The 12,041-nt window shown below is 41.6% G+C and overlaps 1 protein-coding gene across 1 annotated transcript in view; it reads left to right on the top strand.

The window, feature by feature from the left end:
* The window catches only part of LRRC1 (leucine rich repeat containing 1), a 65,210-nt gene that overhangs the window by 5,946 nt on the left and 47,223 nt on the right, over positions 1 to 12,041 (top strand). The gene's annotated exons all lie outside the window — the stretch shown is intronic.

The raw sequence follows: 12,041 nt of genomic DNA, 5'->3' as shown, positions 1-12,041 counted from the left end.
GGGGAGGAGAGGTGGTGGTGGAAATACAGTAATAAAATAACGCTTGACTGTCATTCTGCCTTTCTGAGAGCCTGCTTTATTTTCCAATTTAAAGAATGCTTTACATCCTACTTCTATAGGTGTATCTGTCACAATGTTGATTTCTTTCCCCAAGCTCTCTGAAATGCCTAGAATTTAAGAAGAAGAAGAAGAAAAAAGAAGAGGTTGAAACAAAAAAGCTCCTTTCTGTCCAAAGAAAGGCTGCCTATGGGTTAGAAGTCGAATTCTTTATTTCTGCTCTGCTCTTCACCTGTGATTAGCAAGAGGCAGAGTGCTGGTATTTCTAGTTGTACTTCTGGAATAAGAATCAGTCTGTTTGTCATCTGCAGAGATGAATTCAGAAAAGGATGCTGGGAGAAACTTGTCTTTTAAAATGTGTTGTTGGAAACCACATGGGTTTATCATTTGGTTGTAATGTTTGCTGCTTCTATTGTCCCGAGCTGTGATGGAGTGAAAACTACTTTTTTTTTTTTTTCCCTGTGTGGCCTGGTGAACTTACCAGTTCTGCAAGAAATTCAGGGGCTGGTGGGTCACCTTTAAGCAGCCATATGACCCAGTGATCTAGAAACAGCGAATCCGTGTTACCAAATTAGAGCAGTTGTCAGCTATTTTTGCTTCCTTATATGCAGTGAATATGCACAAAATGCTCTCTGAGGTGTGATGGATGGGGTGGGAGAGAGCAAGGTTGTGTGTGAGGGATGTAACTGAATGTTAAGAGAAGAAACAGTGCAACAGGGAGCCTTGTTTCTTTATGGTTTAACTTCACAGGGACCCTTTGCCACTGAAGAATATTCAGTGACTGCTTCACCTTCCTGTAACTCTCTGAAATTTGCATCTTTCCTTTATTTGTTTGGTGCTTTGAATGCCATCTTTATCTGACAATATAACTGATGAAGTGTAATGAGTCTCTAGGCAGTTGCTGAAAAACTTCTGTGAACCATATAATTTTATGCACATTTGCAAAACCTTGCAAGAGAAGAAAACTGGAAAGAAATCATCTGAGAGACAGAAGAAACACATTAGTTGAAACATTTTAGAAATACGTGAGCATTAATTGATGCAGTATTTTGGCTACTGAGTTTGGCTGAGTTGGGTGCTGTCTGTGACAGACCTTATACAAAAGGAAACACTCTTCTGTTGGCTTAGTAATTCTCTTTGCAAATGAATAACTATCTGCAAAAGAGCCGGTGGATCAGAGCCATGTGAACTCCTGTCAGCCTGACTTGGAAGTTGGCCTGAGAGCTCAACTGTAACGAGAACAGATGGTGTGAACATTTGTGGTCGGGTAGATGCGCGTGTGTCATTAGAAATTACTGCACAAGGAAGTGTTTTCTCAAGTGATGGGTTGGACTAATGCAGGTGGCAGGGAGCAGTTGCTTTCCTGTATCCAAGGTTCGGTGTTAATCACCCGTTTTATTGCATTACTTTCTCTTCTCTGTGGTTCATTGCAGAAGGTGACTGATACTGCTTCCCTCTGCTTAATCATATCACAGTTATTGCACGACTTGACTCTTCAAATGAAAAACGCGCTGTGCGAGGTGATGCAGGGGGAGCCACGGCAGAAGATGACTGATGTTACTTTCTGCTGTTTGGTCATGTTATGGTTGTCTCAACAGCTCTTCAAATTAAAAGGCAAAACACACACCATCTGGGACGCTGCAGGGCGAATTCTCACATAAGATTTTGGAGATTTACAGTATTTTCGTTTCTTAGCTTTGTATTTTGAACCCACCTTCCAATATGTCAGATTCTCAACCTGCCAAAGGTTTCTCCTGTTCAGTGGTTTGCACTCCATCAGTTTTTGTTTTTCTAACTATCAAAGTACTTAGAAAAAAAAATAGGAACTCTTTGTATTCCTTTCAGGCAGAGGAAAAACAGCCCAGCTTTTCAAAATGCAGTATGCTGCATGAATAGGAAAGTGTGATGGTGACATCTGAACTTGGGAAATAAGAGATCATTGTTCTGTGTTTTTTGTTGTTTTAGCTGTCTGGTTTGGTGCACTAATTGTTTTCAGTTCTGGCCATTCGTTTTCCTCAAGAGCTTAAAAACAGAAATATAAATTCATTTAATGTTTTGTGTACAGGAGTAGTCCTTTTATCTTTTAACCTCTCATCACAGGAGGAGGCAGAAAGGGTTTTGAATAAACAAAAGTACTTCCATCTCCCTCATAATAAAATGGTAACATGTCTTCCTTTCTCATACTTTCTAATCCTTTGGTCTGTGTATGATCTTTGAAGCTCCATGAGATGGTGGGTATATCATATGGCTGGACTTGGGTGCGCTTCCAGGCTGCAGAGGCCAGCTGTGTTTTGTGCAGTGGTGAGATGTTGCATCTAGAGGTGGGATTGATCCCCCTAGGCAGGATCCCTCCCGACTCTTCGGAGGTAGCTCTGGATGCCTGCCTGTGCAATGCGGTGTTACCCACCGTGTAAGTAGCCCTAGTTCATAGGCACTCGGGAAAATTGAACAGGAAAACTCTTAAGTGTGGCTTTCTTAAATTCCCAAGTGTTTCAAAATGCCCGAAACATGCTAATATATGTTAAAACTGTGCTACATAATTAATCCTTTAAGCAGTTTTTGGTTAATAAGTGAATCTAGAACTACAAAAATCCTTCTAAGGAAAATGCAAAAATCTTCAGCAGAAGTAAACTTGATGCTCCTGTGCTCTTGGGTGTATGTGAGAGAAGTCTGGGGAGGGCAAGGTGAGAGCCTTAGTGGTGGAGAAGGAGAAGGATTTGGGGAAGGCTAGGAGCCATATAATCTTAAACTTTTCCTGGATTATTTGCATGTTGATGCTATTTCTTATTCCTCTGCAAGACCATGTGTTCATGCAGATTTCCTAGGAAGCATCCCCACTGTGCTTTTCTAGTCTGGCTGAGGCTGTTATTTGAACAAAGGTTGAATGGATGAATCAAGGATGGGAATACCAGAGGGCAGGGAAGCTGTGCTAAGAAAACAGCACAGTGATGGTGAACACTTTGAAGGTTATTTGGCAATGTAGTTTCTCTCTGCCCCTTGGTCTTACGTTGTTTAAGAAGCTGATGTACTAGGCTAAAGAAGACACTCGTAGGATTTCAACAGTGGATGCCTGAGCTTTTGAGTTGCTGGCAAAGCGTGTCTTCAGATTCGGAGTATTCCCTGTAGCATCTTCTGAGATAGATGCTTAACTGCTGTGTGTCTGAAACTAGCGCTGGTTCCCTCAGACTCCCCAAGCTTGGGTAAATCTTTTCCTGGATTCTCACATCACTGGTGAATTCTGCAAGGATACTGGGAACCTGAAGCGTCCTTGCTTGACATCCTTGAAGTTTGGGTAGGGCTCCTGTGCTTTGCATTGAGTTTCGGTGCAAGTCTTTGCTCTACATGGTAGAGGAGAGATTCTGCTCTGTGCACAATCAGAAGCACCTGTGTGCTGTTTGTTTTCCCACAGCACTTGGGCACGCTCCGGGATAAGTCTCGAAAGACCCTGTGATTCAGAAAACAAGTGCAATCTCCAAAGGAAGAAAGACGTGCTCAGATTCCTGCAGTTTTTTCCTTGCGTCTCAGCTGGCACTTCATTAAGCTTCCCTCTCTCTCGAAGCGCGTGCCGCTTGTTTGAGATCCCTGGGATTTGTAGCAGGCCGCTACCCATGCTGCTCATCTCACAGAGGCTTCCTCCAGTGACTCCCTCCCCCCCTTTCCTTCTGCGCAACCCCTGGAGGCTGAATTCTTAGAGCTTAGGGCCCTGCCATCCCAGATTCATTAAAATGTTAATGGCTTTTCTTGTTCTGTAGCTTCTTCCAGACAGGAGGGGTAATGCATAAAGTTTCTGTAGTTAATTTAATGCATGCTGATATTTGGGATTATGTATGCTACGTATGTATGCTGTGTTCTTGCAGACGTGGTGCATTCCTTTTTAGTATCCCTCTTCTCCAAGAAGAGGGTTTTTTGTTTGCTTTTGACAAGTATTAAATCCTCCAGATTCTGCTGATAGGTTTTTGTCACGATATTGCATGCTCCTTAAAATGCCCCGAAGGTGTTAATTTAATCGTAGTATTTTTATTTGAAAGAAATTGCTACACCACACATACTTTCTCTTAACAGGTGTGGTGTGGAAGTCTGGATTTTTTTTTTTTTAATATCTTATACCTTTTCCAGCCTTTGACAGATTGTCAGCAGCTTGTTTCATTCAGCTTTTTTAGGCTAAGAAGAAAATCACCGAGAGCTTTCACACTGGACAGTGGCTGCTGGGTATTAGGCACGGGGGTGGCTTTCCTACCCTTCCCAGCTGCAGGAGTGCCATTTGTACCGTTCCGCTGTCCACCCCCTTCTCGGATGAAGACTAACCCCCTTGCTTATGTAGGAGATGAGCCTCTTGCACTTCTGTGTGTGCATCCATGTTGCTGTGTCTCTGTGATAAAAGCCTGGCAGGCTTCTCTGCTGCTACTCTTTTTTGCTTCCATTGAACATGCCTACCGAGGACTTGGTCATGCAAGCCTGTAGCATCAATGTAGTTGCTGTGTACCAGCAGATTTGCACTAACTGTAGTGGCTCTCTAGCTGGCAGCTAGAGAGGCATTCAAGTTAGCTGTTCCTCCGTGGAAGTGCTCTGTAACCTTGGGGTTTGGTCTTGCGTCCAAACCCCAAGTCTCAAAACAGTGGAAAAGATGCAACTGTGTGTGCAGTGGGAGAATTAAATGGATTTTGATAATCTTTGTAGGTGGATTATGCTGGTTCTGTTGCTGACTCCGCTCTCAGCAGAGCTGAGATCTGTGGAGCGATGGGTTTGCTGTGGCACCTACTGAGGAAATCTGTGTGTGGGCAGATCTTGTTAGGCCATATTTGACCCTGCATGTTGCTTGATACCAAAATCTCAACGTGGTTCTTCACTTTGATATCCAATAAGAATAATACTGTTGGTTTAATGTGTGCGGTTTCATACCTACCGTAGAGATGGATTCTGGCTACATGATATAGTAGTTGCTACCCATTTCTGTAGTTTCTGCTTAAACTGAGCGTGTGACTGTATTGATAGTGCAGTTGTTCTGGACACAAGTCTTGTGACATCAGGATATTCTCATTCCAAAATCCTCTCTCAACACAGTCACCGTGTTATGACAAATATGCTATCATTTATGTGAAAATAACTGCAGACTTCACCAAAGTTAAATATGCTACTTCAGGATTACCCAAACAGTAGAGATGCTTCTGAGGAAGCATCAATAGTCACAACACTGTAGTGTAAAGAGAGAGCTGCTGCTATGCAAGGCTGACAGTCTGAGTAGTGTCCAAGATTTTGGAGGTCAGTCTTTGGCAGCTGTAGGCCAGTGTCCCAAATGCACCATGAGCCTTATTTTTACCTTTTCCTTACTTCCAAAATGGATTATAGTTGCAGATTGAGAAACTTTTATTTTGTTTTGTCTTCAGTTATCAGGGTACTTTCAGAAATCAACAGCAATGGTATTAAACTGTTCTACTTTCAGTTGCAGGCGGTTTGATATTACTGCTTTTTATTTGAAGTGTTTATTCTTTTTAGCTGCTTTACAACCTAATTAAAAGTCTCTTTACAGATCTTAGTCATCCTCAGGACACCACATTCATTGTGTATTGCGTGATAGGTACGTTTTATTTAGCAAGTAATTTAAAGCTGCCTTAGAAGGCCGGGTGAGCATGTGGCAGCTGACCTGCAGAGCATCAGTCCATGCCACTGCAGAGCGGTGTGTAGTCTTTGTTTTGCTCTCTGGGGCTTCAGCTCACTTGTTTGTATCAGTGCATGCACACCAATGCTTCCCCTTTTAATTCAGCTATCTGCCCTCAAAGACATACCTGTCATCCATACTGTAGGATTACCTTCCTTCTGCCCACAAAGTGGGTAAGTGTCCTGCTTTTCTTCTCCCCCACCGAAAGCAGGATAACCAGTGATTTCAAACTAGAAATACTGACAGAGGAAAGGCTCGAGCGCTTATTTCAATTCAGCCTCAGCTGGTGACCCAGCTATTTTACAGTGAGGACATAAGCTAATTAGGCAGAAGCACTCTAAGTCTTCTGATCCTGTCCTGCAGCTCCACATGGGCTCCACTCTCTCGTCTAACAGCTGATGCCTTTTGCCCTGTGCTCTCACCTCGGATCTGGCTGTCCACCTCTGCTGCGCTGCCACAGCATCTGAGCAGAGACCTCCTCTGTGAAATCCTCTTCTCTGTCTGCCACCAGCTGCCCTGACACGAATGTGCTGGTACAAGTCTGGTGGCAAATAGTAAAACCCAGAATGCTGAGAAATAACTGTGAATTGACACTTTCTTGCTCAGTGGACAAGGAAAAAAAAAAAAAGGCAGCAAGCTGTGCTGTGAGGCAGTATGGTTGGCAAACGCATCTTTTTGTTAAAATACGCAACTGCTGGATGTTGCTTGTTTGCCTTCAGAACTGCTTTGTGTCCAGGTGAGCACTTATGGACAAAAAAAAAAATTGCTCTCCTCCTGCTGCATGGACACATCCTACCTGGTACAAGAAAGCATCCTGTGAATGCACTCACTGCAACCCTGGTTGTGAACACCCGAAAGCCATGGGACATCCCACCAGAGACTACTGTGGTTTGTATGGTGGTAGAGCACTGCTGCAGATGATCTGAAGCTTTAGCCTGGGTCAGGCCAGTGACTGTTTTTGGTTTTGTGGGGGGTTTTTTTTGTGCTAATGAAAGCAGAGCTTCCTTGTTGCAGACTTGGAGATAGCAGAATTTTTCACTCTTTTAGATGGTTGCTTGCTAGCAGTTGTGTTGGGTATTTTTTTGTTTGTTTGTTTTTTTGACACATCTAATTTCTAGTGACATGTATTTTCTTTGTATTATTCCCCATCCCTCCCTTGAGATTAGTTTAAAACCTGTGCTTAAAAAACATTATCAACTTCATGTTTTACACATGAAGTTTGGGGATCAATGTACAAAGAGTACTGGGGAAGAAACAAACACGTACTGCAAATTGCTTTTAGATTCTGGAGCACTGTGGAATCCCACAGACATGTAGAAATTCTTGCTCGCTTTGAGGTGATGTAAAAATTGGAATTTGTGGATCTGTGTCACTAAAATGAATTTGGTGTTGGTAAGTTGGAGGAGCAGGTGAGCTTTATATGCAGCAGCAGAAGTAAGGTGAGAGAGAAAAGACTTGACCTCGTCACTGAGCAAGGCTCATCAGGTAGGGGAAGGAAGAAGCAGGAAGTGCTGACTGGTTGGGAAAGAGAAGATGACTGAAATCTCATGATGGAATAATCTAATTAGAGAAGTTTAGAAGGTGTTCTTTTTAAATGGATTACAGAAAAGTGAATTTTTCCATCATGGTATATTCTGCCAGATTTAACTGTTTTTTCTAAGGAAACTGCTAAATGTACTTGTGTGCGCATCTAGCAACAGTGTCTGGTTTCATCCAAATTCAAGAGAAGGCTATGGATTTTGAAGGGGTTTTTTTTGTTTGGGTTTTTAGGGGGGTGGTTTTGTTTGCTTTTTAGGCTTCTTAGTGAGGGTTTTGTTTTTTTGTTTTTAAGCAGCAGGACAAGTGGAGACAGAAACCTTTGGCCTGCTGAAGTATCAGCTAAAGCGTTAAACATCAGACAATCCATATGGGAGTGACATAAAATAAATACTTCATTGTCTGGATAATCTAGATTAGACATCATAAAATGGCAAACTGCAAACAGGCGTTGTTAGTTCTTGCATCCACAGAGTTGCTTGGGTTTTGGTTTCTTTTTTTTGAGAAGGTTAGATGCCATGACTATGAAGTTACTGAAGAATTAATCCAATAAATCTGTAACTTTGCTGCTAAAACACTTAATACATTTTCTGGCATCCGCATCTTCATAGGTAGAATATTAGGTTTTACTTTTTTTTTTCTTGCTTCTCAGACTAAAAGTATTTAATTCCTGCTAGCCTCGAGGTCCAAGATGGAAATCCTTATAAAAATGTCTCCTGGCCTTGTTTAACTCTTCATTGGCATGTATCAGTAAAAAGGTGGAAGACCTAAATTCCTTGCTGAACTCAGGCTCTTCCACTTAATTCATCTGGAACTATTGTTTCCTTGTGATCTGATCTTTGAGCTTCCCACCCCCCCGGTTTCTTTGTCCTCCTGTTTCCAATTTACAGCTCCTGGTTCTCTGTTACTGCTTCTTCCTGCAGCTGAGAAGGGCAGTCTGTTGATTTACCACATGCTATCTGTTCAAAAACCAGCTTGTTTTTATGTCCCCGCACAGTTTTTTTTCCCAAGTAAATTGAAATAATATCTGTGTATCCATGAAATGCAGTTTTGTGAGGATTTTTTTCCCTGCTCCTCTCCTCCTTTGGAAAAGGGATGTATCCAGAAGCAATGAGGAGGAGGAATGAGATGCGTACCTTGCTTCAGTTTCTTGTTAATTATACAGTAAGGAATTTAGTTGAGAAAACCCATCCTGAACCTGTTTGTAAATTTTTCTTAAAGTTGTAAAGACAGGTCGGTCTTAAAAGAGCCGTATCTCTTGTATTTTGTATATCCTCAGCCTCAGAGCTTGAAGAGGAAAATGTTACAACCTGTACAAGAGCCACTTAATCTCAATAGACTTTGCAAGAGCGGCGTGACTCCTGTCACATTGTGCCCCAGAATTTGTAACATATACTTACAAGAGGTACTGCAGCCTTCAGGGCTAGGAGCAAAACCTTCCGGTTTCTAGAAAAAAAGAAGCCTGTCAGATCATTGTGTATGTCATGATTTTAATGTGGAAATGGGGGGAGAGGATGAGTGACCTCCCTCCATCGCTTCCCCCCACGGAGACAGAACCTCTGGGAGCTGCACTTGGCTGCTTTGGGGAGGGTAGAGAGATGTGGTGGTGGCGTCTGCAAGACAACAGCATACTCAGCTGGGCTTTGCAGCTGAAGAGCCCTTCGTAAAGACAAACAAATATTTGCACCACAAATTCCTTCTTGTTAGGTATTTGATAAAGTGGGCAGTTTCCTCCTCCCACATTGGGAAGGTGGAGGAGGTGGAGAGTGCGGTGGGAGAGATTTCCTAAGGGCAGGCTTCTCAGAGACCCCTCTGCAGTGGGTGGCACAGAGGAACCTCCGTGGAAGAGGGAAGAGAACCTCTAGGCTCCTAAATCACTTGAGCACTGCAATGCTTAATGCTTTATTGGACCTTTTGTGTATGTGTGATACACTATACTAGATATTGTATATTACATATGTGAGAAGAGGCAGGGGGAAGATTCTTCTGTGTACTGAATTTGATGGATGAGATCTGGTTCGCCTCACATACAAATTATCTCCCTCCTGAGGGATAATGCTGCATGAATTCACTGTCTTTGAGTCTGGAATGGGCTTCCTGAGTATACATTTGGTATAAACTAATCAACTGCTTAATACATTAATGAATTACTAATCACTAAGTGGTTAAGGTGTTTGCCTGTGTTGTACATATGTGGTTGTGGGCCTTCTGCTATGACTGTCTAGATCAGGACTATTCAGTTGACTTTTGCTGGGGTGTACGGGGTGTGCCAGCTCCAGCCCTCCTAAAGCACAGTGCTCTATGTCGCCTTCATAGCCGGAAGATATAACAGCGTCCAGTAGTTGCTCCTGGAAAGACTCTTGAACATTGTAAACTCTTCCTCAGGAACGTGACACATCGAAGACTTCAGCTAAGTTGTTGTAAAAATACTTTTTACTTCGAGCTAGAGTCCACTGTTTGAGTAGCTCTGTTCTGGTAGCCCTGTTGCAGCCTAGGACCTTCCCGGCCATTGCTGTCTTGATATTGATTAGGTATTGGAAGTTATGTTCACTATTGCAGAATGTGTAAAGGATGCTGGCCGTGTAGCCTTTGGGTAGAAAAAAAATACTGTTAGTTCTTGAAATTCGATATACAATGCTGTAAAAATGTGCCATACAAAAGGTTTTATCAGTTTAAACTGAAGGCTGTCTTCTCCCCCACCCTCCCAGCCATCAGAAGAAGGAAAGGGGGGGAATGGGGACTGAGAGATTTCGCTGTTGTAAAAATCTTCAACAAAAAATAGATTAGCACCAAACAAAAGGATTTTTAGAAGTAATTTTCTCATTCAGACAGTACAGAATTCCCTAGTGTCAAACTTACCTCTTTAGTCACTTGTACAGGACTTGCTAGATCATTAGCAAATTCTTGTGCAAACTAGAATGATAAACATCTGAAGAGGTATTTTGAATGGGGGCGGGGGGAAGTATGCCCTCTTATATACATGACTGCCAAGCTTGATTTTCATCCACTTCTGCTGGCACGACTTCTTTTTGCTGCCAGTGTATTTGTATTGTCACACGTCACAGGGCTTATGCTTGGTTTATGGCTTTATGATTAGCAATGCTGCACAATCTGTATGCCAGAACATCTGGGGCATTGTGTAAATATAGAGCATTCGTCAGTGTGTAGCATTAGAAGAATCCTAGATATTTAAGTAGGATTTGAGCTGGTTATCCAGCAGTGGCAAGAAAACCATTCAACCTTACTGCTGCTGATATTGGCAGAGATGTGCGTGTTAATGTCTGTAACAAAATCGAGTAGTCAACAGTAATGGTGAAAGCTGTTTAATCCATCAAGAGACAGAAGGACTTCTTTATATATTTTAATATCCTCTGTTGCATTTCAGTTAATTATGTCAACGCTTCTATTATGGACCATCATCTTCTCTGCTGTAATAATCACTCCTGTTTTTTTTGTCATATACTAAAATGTTCCTTGCCTTTTCTCTTCTGACTTCATTTATTCAACGCAATGTTACAGTAGTCTTCACATGCAGTGATAAAGTATCTCCTCATAACTTGGTTGTGTTTTGCCTGAGAAATCTTTTTAAGATGCCCTGCAATTAAAACAAGTTCTATTTCAACCTTGTTGAACCTACTAAATGTATAATGATCCTCAGTTCAAAGAGTTGCACTGAATTTTTGTCTGTCCCTTGTCCAGTTAGGTGGAGGAGAAAAATGAATCAGATACAGGAAGAAGTATCAATGTGGGGACGAAAATGCACTTTACATGCAAAAAAAAAAAAAAAGCTTAACGTAGAAATGGAATTTCCCTTCATTTCCCTGTGCCTGTAACCGTTTCTTATTGAAGATTTTTGCTCATGTAGTGACTTCATAGTCTGGAATAACTAGGCTGGGAAAGCGCATTTCATTTTCAGAACAGATTTTGTAGTTTTCAAATGCGTCCAAACTACAAGCAGTGCTGATACTGTCTTATTTCAAGTAGTATCTTATATTGGAGTAATTTTTACTTAGCTCAGATACTTGTTGGTTTTTACAGATAATACCCCAGAATTGTAACAGAAAAAGCTTATCAAAATAGTTTTGCTGAGAAGGCGTATTTTCTGGTTTTCGTAGTCTATCATACAGAAGTAGAAGAGAAATTATTTGCAGTATGGCAATGAAACTACATGTTGGTGGAGGAAATCAGTAGCATGATTAGTTTCAGAAACTTTGTTATTGAGGATTTAAGTTTTTCTGCTTTATATGTTACATTTTTTTGGGGGGGTGTGTGTGTATATATTTTTTTCCCAAACAAATTAGGATAGTTACTTCTACTTGAGCTTTGATTTTTGTGGGGCTTTTTTTTTTTTATCTGGGAGAGTGATTCACACATGCAGAAAGTGTATCTTTATGTGAAAGGTGTGTGTGTGCATATATGTGTGTACATATATGCATGTATAAAAGTTGTGGACACTGGCTTGGTTGCAAAGAAATGAGTTATTCTGAGCCCTCGGAAGCTTTGAAATAGTGATGTCCCTTTCAGGACTCCTCCAGCTACTTATACAGGGAAAGACTAGATGGTGGGTGACACACTTCACTTGCTGCTGGTTAGCAGAGCTCAGTATCAGTGTTTGTCATTGCTGTAACGCAAGGTAGAAGTCACAACGTCTATTGAGTACATGTAGGACCTCTGTCTTCAATAATCCTGTAGTACAAATTCAGTCTTTTACAGGCAGCATTCAATCATAAGAGGATTGGAATGGGTAAAATTTGCTGTCTGTAAATGTAGTTTTGTAATTGTTTTGATTTTA

This window comes from Pygoscelis adeliae, unplaced genomic scaffold (genome assembly GCF_000699105.1).
Source record: "Pygoscelis adeliae isolate BGI_AS28 unplaced genomic scaffold, ASM69910v1 Scaffold57, whole genome shotgun sequence".
NCBI classification, from domain to species: domain Eukaryota; kingdom Metazoa; phylum Chordata; class Aves; order Sphenisciformes; family Spheniscidae; genus Pygoscelis; species Pygoscelis adeliae.
This window is presented reverse-complemented; position numbering and strand designations above follow the sequence as displayed.